This window comes from Cynocephalus volans, chromosome 1 (assembly GCF_027409185.1).
Source record: "Cynocephalus volans isolate mCynVol1 chromosome 1, mCynVol1.pri, whole genome shotgun sequence".
NCBI classification, from domain to species: Eukaryota; Metazoa; Chordata; class Mammalia; order Dermoptera; family Cynocephalidae; genus Cynocephalus; species Cynocephalus volans.
Window position 1 is genome coordinate 62,389,587 of NC_084460.1, and position 9,904 is coordinate 62,399,490.

Below are 9,904 nucleotides of genomic sequence, written 5' to 3' on the forward strand. Positions count from 1 at the left end.
GGGAGCATGCCCAGATGTCTAAGTTACCCCCCATCCACACTCACACCCCGAGCAGCCTCTTTCTGTGTTCCTAGAGCAGGCCTTGATCTTTTCTTTTCTCTCTAGCAAGCTCATTGGTCACTACGAAGAAATTTTGTTCTTTCGTGTAGCCCCTTTTAGGGTCTATCTTGGAATCTTGCTACACAACTATCATCTTGATAGATAGAGGACCCCACCCACATTCTGTGTATATGACCAAGAGCAGACAGAAACAGAAAGGTCTATTCCTATTCCAGACAATAAAGGACAATGGATCAAATAGCCTGGTTTTAGGTTTAGTCCTTGCTCTCCTCCTCCATGGGGAGCTTGTTCAGGGGGTTGGAAAGCTCCAAGTTCCAGAATCCTGCTCCAGCAGTGCAGCAGTGCTGACCTTCTCCCCTCTTGCTCAGGAGTTCATGGGGGTCCTTGTGTGCTTCCTTCTGCATCATGGGGTGCTTTGCTCTAGGAGGCTCCTTATGTCAGGGAGCCACTGTCTGGGATTCATGAGTGGCCCATCATGGCCACTCTGCAGGAGCCCCCCAGGAGCATTACCATGACATCCTCGTTCTCTGCGGCAGGCGAGCAGGGAGCTCCCAGCCCTTCTTCTGAAGCCCACTTGAAAGGTTGTGGCTGCTATGCCAGCTGTCTCGCAGGGGAGTAGATGAGAATTCTCTCTGAGGATCAGTGGGGCAAAGGGAAGAGAAGGTCTCAGAGGGAGAGGAGAAAGGGCAAACAGACTCTGCACCCACAGGCAGGAGAGCTCCCAGTTGCTGAGTTGAGGAAGTGTGCTCAGAAAGGACAGCATGACATGGCCTGGGCCCAGGAAGCTGTGCACACACAGAAGCTTTTCTGCTTCTGCATTGTGCACTGGCATTAGCTTGGTACGGCTGTGTTCCCACTAGCCTGTAGACCAGTGTGGACAGTGGCTGTGTATTCTGTGTACCTGATAAACTTACTTCTGCAACCTGGGGCTGCTTCACTTGCTGGGTGGTGCTGTCATGACGGGATTGCTGCTGAGGAGAGCCAGTGATGTGTCTGCAAGAGCACTGTAGCACCTGGAAACATACATGCACAGGTACACACATGCATATTCACACACATGCATGTGATTTCCAGCATTGATGAATCCCTGAAATAAATCTCCTAAGTTCTGTAGCTCAATTTGAGTTGGAGATCTTTAACAACTCTACAATAGCCATCTAAGAAACCCATAAAGTGTCCCTGATTCATTTATGGTGTTTATTTGAATATTCAATAGGAGCCCCTGGAGCACATTTTTATCATGCATTACTCACACTGGTAGGTGGCTTGCTGTTTTATCTGGAGGACAATGTACTTGGTAATCTTCCTTTACATAAAATGCTTTTCTAGAGAAGCAAAGCTATATTTCAACCAGAATGTCTTGGGATGGGACATTGTAAAGAGTGTGGGCTGGAAATTTAAACCGTAGACAAGAACGGAATCTATCACTGAGACATCCTTGCAGACCATCTCCTCCCCAGGGTCCCGTGCCTGGAGCCACTCCTGACTCTCAGAGGCGTACAAAGGTCTCCCCTTCACTGCACCCCACACATGCAGGATCACTCACAGAGCAGGAGGTGACTGTGCTGAGCAAGGCCCCCTCTTGTGAAGGGCTCACTGGGGGTAAGGGTAGGGCCAGCCTGGAGCCCTGAGGAAAGGGAAAAATGAGACAAGGTATGGGATGTTTAGGCCTGGGAGAGAAGGGTCTTATAATTTCTCTATTATTTTATTTCTCTGTTACATCACAACAGAAAAGATAAAATCCACAAAGCCAGCAATACCAGGATGGAGGTGTAGGGAGAAGCCAGGGACAGACTCCTGGGCCTGGCTTTTCTGGGACAAGAGAGCCTCCAGGCTGAAGTCTGACCCATCATGTTAGGGGGCCACCCAGGGTTTGGAACTGAAGTCCTGTACCTTAGACAAGTGTGGGTTTTCTAAAGTGTGCTTAGGAACCTGCCTGCATTTATATCTATGTATCTGAGTCATTGTGCGTAGAGCTCTATCCATCTTTAGAAGCCGGGCAGGGATAGTGGCAGCCACAGTAGGCAGAGGTGGAGATCTGGGGAACTCTGCCACTTCTGCTCATCAGGTCCTGATTGACAGTGTTCTTGGCAAGTAAAACAGCTCCGTATTGAGAAAGGGACATGGAGAACAAAGGGCAAAGACCTGGAAGCTGGAGCACATCAGTTTTTGATCATCATGTGAATGTGGCACTTATACCTTGGTCTTTATGAGACAGCCTTGTAGACAAATAAGCACCTGAGAAACAGGGCTGGCATGGAAGCTGTGCTGTGGTCCCTGGGGGCTCAGAGGGGACTGTGATGATGCCATATGGAGCCACACAGAGGCCAGGGAGGGCGAATGTGGCACAGGTCAGAAACAGCTCTTGAGAGGCAGAAAGGTCGGGAGCTGGGAGAGTCCAGTAGAGGCTTTGCCGAGGACTGGGAGCTCCAGTGTGGGTGTCCTGGATGGGCAGAGTGCTTCTCCTGATGAGAACCCTGACTTTCTGCAAAGAAGCAGACAGCTGTTTGGAGGAATAATCGTACCAACTGCTGGGGAACAATGTGGGCCTCGGCAGATTGCAGCACAGAGATTCCTGCAGACAGGGGCTCCCTCCCCACACCCACGTTTATTAGATGTTCTTGTGGGATCCTCATGGTTCATTGTTCTTCCTTTCCCTGGTCTAGAACCACATGAGGTCCTGTTCTAGACCAGGGACACAACTGTGGCTGTGACCAGGTGAGACCCAGTACCTGCCTTCCTGGGCTTTCCAGTCTAGGGAAAGATACCTTAAAAAGATGTCAGGAAATGAATGTAAAAACATGAAATTTTAGATCAGAATCACTCCTCTGAAACCATGAAATAAGGTGTTGATATATATGCATTTATCCAGGGGCCATGGGTATCATGGTAGATTTTTTAGCCTTGAAGATTGAATGACTGTCAATTAAATCAGTTTATTTAACATTATGCTAAGACTACGGAGGGTATGGGGCTGGGCTGAGGTGCAATGGCTTCATGTCAGAGATGGATGGTCTCACATTCCTGAGACAGGAATGGTGATTATTTCTATCCTGTGTGTCCTGGCAGTGTTGGGGAAGGGATGGGCAGCTGTTCTGTAAACAAACAAAAGAATAAGTTTTACAGCAAAACTAATGCATATGTATATATACATTAAATAAATAGAATTATTTATATGTATTTTTAATCCTAACATATACTATGATGCTTTAGAACCCAACCACATCTAAATAATCTTTAAATCTACAATGAATATTCTTGGAGGAGAGATAACAATCACTTGTTTAATGATGAATACAGGAGTTATATAACTCATATATGTCTGGCGTGCAGGTGAGGCTGTTTCTGTATCATCTCAAAGCAAAACAAATGAACCCTCAGTAACTTTTTCTCTATTATACCCTCCTGCCCCCTACCCCTCCCACCCACTTAGTCCAGGAATCCCCAGGGCACTTACATGCTTCCAAATGTTCTTCTACAGGCCAGGGCCCAATCCCACCACGCACTTGGATCAGGGAGCCTCGCGGCCAAGTAACAGCAGCTCCGTGCACACTGGGGAGGTAACTCACCATGCTGCTGTGGCACAGGTGGTGCAAGGAAAGCTCTGCTGGTCAACAGAGGCCACTGCTGCACCCTGGCTGCTGCTGCTGCTGCTGCTACTGCTGCCAGCTTGCCGCACGTTGGCTGCCCCACTGTGGACTGGACCCTCAAGTAGTAACCCCCAACCACCCTGACACCAGTGACTGTGCAGGCCAGGGTGGGGGCTCCTGCTCAGGCAGTCTGAGGAGGAGAACGTCCACAGGCTGGACCCAGCCTCCACCTCTTGTGGCCCCACAACAGCATTACTGCTCCAGGCCTCAAAGCCCTGGGGAAAGATAAGCACCCTTCGCCTGAGTTTGATGTTCAGGCAAGATGGCTCTCCATGTCACTGCTATTTAGATCACTCACAGAGCCACCGTTTCAAGCAGCAGGCTTTCCCCAGGAGGCAGACTGTGGCAAGGCCCTAGCTTCCAGACCCAGATGCACTGTCAGCCCTCCTGCAGTCAGCCTGCCTCCCCTGTGCTTTCTAACCTCACAGAGATTTTATTTCACAGTCTTGTTGACCTCCATGCACTGGAATTTGTGCAGGATGACCCAGCTCATCCCCCAACACTCATGCCGGTCACTTTAGATCCCAGGGAAACTGGATAGGGGGTGCAGTTCCTTCTTTTCCCAAAAGCCCCTGGGCTCTGCACATCTTCCCACTGTTCCCAAGCAAGCTGCCAGCTTTGCACATAAATGACCTATGAACAGAGAATAAAGCATTAACAGCCTGGCTCAGCAGATTTCCCCACTATGTTTAAAAAGTGGAATTGTTCTATTTTGTTTTATTTTATTTTTTGGCTATTTATTTCCTCAAGAATCTTCACCATGTTCTTTAAAAAGCAAATGGGAGCAAAAAGAGTTATCTTTTCCAATTAGGAGCTGAGCAAACATGAATTCAGTATGACCTCCCCAACCCCTGACAAGGACATTGTGCTGAGCTGACAGTGTAATGTACCCTGCAGCCTGGAGCCAGTTGCGGGCAGTTCAGAACAAGGCCACCCAGCCACTCCCAGTGTCCATCTGGACACATCTGGTGATTTTTTCTGGTGAACATGACCAGATTTACTTCCTGGAGCCTGGAGGTGACAATTGCAGCCTTAGGCACTTTATTGAACACCCCCTCGGCATCCATTCGGAAATTCCCAACAACTCCCAATGGATGCCCAGGACAACATTGCATGTGGAAGTGCTGTGCAAACTGTAAAGGACTAAATAAATGTGAGCTGCAGTTAACAGTTATTATTACTGATCATGCTCTCGAGAGGTCAGGCTGTCTCCTAAATAGTCTGCCTCTCTACTAAGCTGGAGGGTTGGAGACTCAGATGCACACGTGGCTGTTTGGAGATGCACATAAATGTTCTCATCTAAATTTCCCAATTGTGCAGTAGGGATCTTTACCATCCTTACTCTCATCATCGTCGTTGTTAACATTTGCCATGTGCTCACTCTGGGCCAGGCTGCCAGGGCTCTTTGCAAATGAATTCATCTTGACCACACCAGAGCTCTCTGAGATGGTACTATTATTGTCTTATTCCCATTCTACAGATGATGAAACTGAGAGGGGAAGCACTGCCCGAGGATTAAATGAGAGAATGTGTGTGCATGACTCGGGGATGCCTGGCACAAGGAAAGCTCAAACTCATTTGTTATTTCTAACTGAGGCCCCCAGAGGTGGGGAAGGGGTAGGGGGTGGGGTAGCAAGAAATTGGTAAAGGATGACAAAAAATGATTACATTGCGTAATGTTGAATATACTAATTATCCTGATTTGAGCATCACATATTGCACACAGGTATTGATAGTCACGCTGTACCCCACAGATATGTACAATCAATTTTGTTTCAATTAAAAAAAAAACTAATTTGTCATTTCTACTCTTATCAGAGCTACTAAGCTCCAATTTGTGTCCATACTGAAGCCCATGGACAGAGAGCATAGAGCAGCATGGATCCCAGCCTAGGTGTCTTCAGCTGGGGAGATGCCAGTGTTTCTACATTCCTGACTTTTGACTTGTGCTGCTTTTGTCCCCATGCCTTACACACACACACGCACCCCTCACACACACCACCCCATACTCCCCACCCAGGCCTGGCTTAGTGCTCCTCCTCGGCTTCTCTGTCCTTTTGAGCACATCAGGGTACAATCCATGCTGTAGAACTCTGAGAAAAGCTGCTGTTCTCTGAACAAGTCTGGAAATCCACACCTAGCACAAAGGACCTTCTCACAGCAGATTCTGTAATGGCTATTGACTTAAATTAAGTGATGCCTGGGAGAAGTATAAGGGGGATATAGTTTAAATTCTGTGTATTTATTCATTAATTAACAAGGTGCACATTGAGCAGTTGAACCTTAAGGGTGTCCCATACAGCCTTTTGTTTATTTATTTTTTTCAGAGTGGTGGTGTTCTTTCTAGGCAATACAACCCAGAAAACAATGACAGGAAATATTTGCAAATTACTTGGCAAATATAACAACAGGAGAACTGCTACTGGCAATATGAGGGGAGACACAAACCACATTGCTATGGAAACTAAGGGAAATATGAAATTGATTTAGGCCAATCATTCAGAACGATAAAAGGCTCTAACTCATTCCAATGAAATAACTTTCTCATTCTAAAGGAAATATTTCTTTTGTTTTCCTTGTCGCCCCATTATAGTAGAGTCAGGCATTTCCATTTGTGTGAACACAGTCAGTTGCACAACCATCGCTGAAGGACTCCCATGTACCTAGCACCAAGCCAAGCTCTGGGGAACACAGGCAAACAAGACTGAAGGCCATGGCCCCTAGTTTTGGCAGACACTATTGCAACCTACCCCAAACCATTGCTCATCTGCTTTTTTGTCACCAGAACTCTAATTGTGCCCAAGCATATGGTGATGATAAACTTGGGGAAAGCAAATCCTATCTCCTGCCCAGAGAGAATATCTAGGTTCATCTAAATCAATTGTGATGGCATCATTGCCCATGCTGGAGATTGAGTAAGATCTAGATTACTGGGTTTATAACTTAAGCATGGCCAGTGTGCTCTTTTGGGAAGTCATCTGGGCTTCTACTGAAGGTTTTCCTCTCATAATATCATTTGGTTACTTCACTTCATTTGCAAGTGGCCTCAGGATCTGCTGTGACCATCTGGTGACATTGGAGAGAAACATCACTTGCCTTCCAGTAAGGCAGAGCAGAGAGATACAAAATGCCTCTCAGAGAATTCACCAACATTGGAGCTCTCCCACTGATGTAAGGCAAGATAAGACTGTCCTTGTTGTATAAACCGCTGTAGTTGGGCCTTCTGTAGCTTCTGATTCAAGATATGCCCTAAGATGAAATATGCTTGCCTTGGAGAAAAGTGTATTATCCTCCATGGGTCTGCCAAATGTGGCTTAACAATTTGAGGTTGTCAGAATATCATTATTTCCACCATAAAATCAAGTTCTAGATTCGATGTTTCCCCTAGCGGATAGTTTCTTTGCTACTCCCCTTTATTACAAAATACCTATATGTATTTTTAACTGAGCAGTTATACTGCTTTTTAATGCTTTTCTGTACCTATTTTTTCCACTAGACCAGGATTCTTTTTAGCATGGATTTTTTTTTTGACATTGAATTTCTAGGTTTGTTCCCGATGTCATAGTCCATGCTTAGTAAATATTTGTTGATAAATTCTGATACACTCATATAAACATGTACATTTATTAATAGATCCTCTAAAAACAATATTTATTATGGTTTCTATTAAATGACTGTAATTCAGACATTTATATACATCTTTGCATCTGGCCTTCCCCTTTCCTGATCCTCAGGCCAGAGAAAGCAGATTTTTTGGTTTAATTTCTCATTGCCATTCTAGCTTGCAGTGTTCTCACTTATTTGTGGGTGCTAAAAATAAATAAATAAATAAGTATACAGACAGATAAACAGTGCGGGGTGGGGGAGAAGGCACAACAATCGCAACTAGTCCTCGAACTCGTTAAGACATGTGAACAGATATGATGCAGACGGGGGTGGACGGGAGAGAGGGAGGGGGGAAGGAGGAACAGATAAAGGGACGTGAAAATCAACTACAATGTATATTGAGAAGTTAAAATTTAAAAAAAAAAGACAACAACAAAGTCTGGAATACATGGGAAATAAAAAGAAAATCCAAACAACCCACCGCAGTGTTGTTCCTCGAATCTCGAGGTAGACATCACTCTGTCTTGTTTACTCTAACTTTCAGAGTCCTTTTATGATTGTCATGTTATTTCCAGGAGTTTCATTGTGTTTTGGGGTGGAGGGGAAGAATCTCCATCATCTTGTTTCAGAACCTACAAATACTTACTTTTACACAGTTTTATTTTACCCTTACTAATATTAGACACTAAATTTAAAAATGAATAATCCTAAAGAAATAATATAAAAGAAGAATACTTTGGCTTTTTCCTCATCTCCCCATAGGGATGCTTGGCCCCTCCCCAGCCAAGCCAGGACCCAGTAAAAGAGCTTAGGTATGTGTAGTGGATTGAATTATGTCCCCCCAAAACTCACTGAAGTTGAATTGTGTCCTCCAAGTTTTATGTATTAGAAACTTAGCCCCCACCGTGACTGTTAAGAGGGTGGCAAATCCTATTACAGTAATTGAAAGGTGGAACCTTGAAAAGGTGATAGGATTGCATGACTGTGCAGTCGTGAATGGGTTAAAAATGATGGTCAGGGGTGTGGTTCTGAGGGCTTTAAAAGAAGAGGAGAGTCTGTCCATCTTGTAATGTGAGATCCCTGGATCATTGTTGCCACCACCAGATGTGTTCATTGGACTTTGGATTTCACAGCCTCAGAAACCGTAAGCAATAAATTTTGTTTTCTTTATAAATCACCCAGTTCCATGTACTTTGTTATAAGCAACATAAATGGACTAATACAGTGTGGCTGGGAAGGGAAGCCAAGAAATGGGCATCCTGACCCCTTGGTTAGAAACTTGCTGAGATCCTGGGATCCGTTGTTTAGGTGTGTTTGCATGGGTGGGGTGAGGCGGGGGAGTTTTGTTAATATTGGAGGTCAGGAATGAGATTACAGGGAGGACTGGGGAACAGGAGCTAACCAAGACCAAGCAAATTTAGACCATTATCTCTGGACTCATGCTCTGATGGGGAGGCCCCACCTTCTTGTTTGGGCTGGTGTACAATGAGTTGTGATGTCCCCTGTGTCTCTAGATTGCATGCCCCCAAGGGGAGAGGACAAACCCAGTACCACCATTCATGGCACAGGGCAGGGTGCACCACATGTGCTGCCTCTTGCTGAGGTGGCAGTTTCTACCGAGACATTGGTGAAGCAGCTGCAGACACTCCAAAGGTGCTGTCCGAGCCTACGCAGGATGCATGAAGAATGCCAATTACATGACTCTCGAGACCACTCACTCTCATTCAAAGGACAAAAGGTTAGATGGTTGGGAATTAGAGGGAACTTTAGTAAATGATTTATTTGGAGAGAGCTTCTGGAGTATGAGAGTCCCATTCCCCACCCAGATGAAAAATGGAGGAAAGAGAAAATCAGGTCTTGTTGGACCCTGTCCAGTGGGGCCATTGGGGTGGAGGTGGGGCAAACGGGTCTCCATGAAGAAGCTGGAGATGCACCCTTGGATTTGGAGAGGCTGAGAATGAAAGGAAGCAAACAAAAAACAGTGTAGGTCAACAAAATCACAGGCGAGAGACCCTCGGCAATGGGGATAGAAATGAAGAGTTAGAATGAGGGGTTCAAAGAAGAGAATCAGCTTTAATATATCACAGGCCCAGAGCATGCGGCCAGATTACAGCCATGGCAATCATGAACGAGCATTCTTGCTGCCTTGCGTGCCCTCGTCCCAGTCCCCCTTTCTTAGCAAGGTGGTGGATGGAGGGTGAGCGGAAGGGGTGGGATGGACGTGAAGGAGACCACGCCTCTCCCTAGGAGGGCAGAATGCACACCTGCCACTGGCCACAGGGAGGGAGCTGAGAAGGTGTCTTATTTCAAAATATAATAAAAAGTTTTGATTAATGCATGAGATTACAAATTTTTAATTATTGAAATAGACAGTGTTGAGTAACTTGGAGTGACTATAAGGAATCTCATCATCAGAGAGTGACAGAAAGATCTTGGGCTGTCCCAGTGGCAGTGGAGGAAACAACTCCACTGAATAAAGATAAAGAGGAGGTAGGAGAAAATAACCATGGTGCATTCTGATTCTAAATGAGAAGTCTTGCCTCGCTCTGAGTAGCATGCCATTCCCTGAGGGCCTACCCTGCACCAGG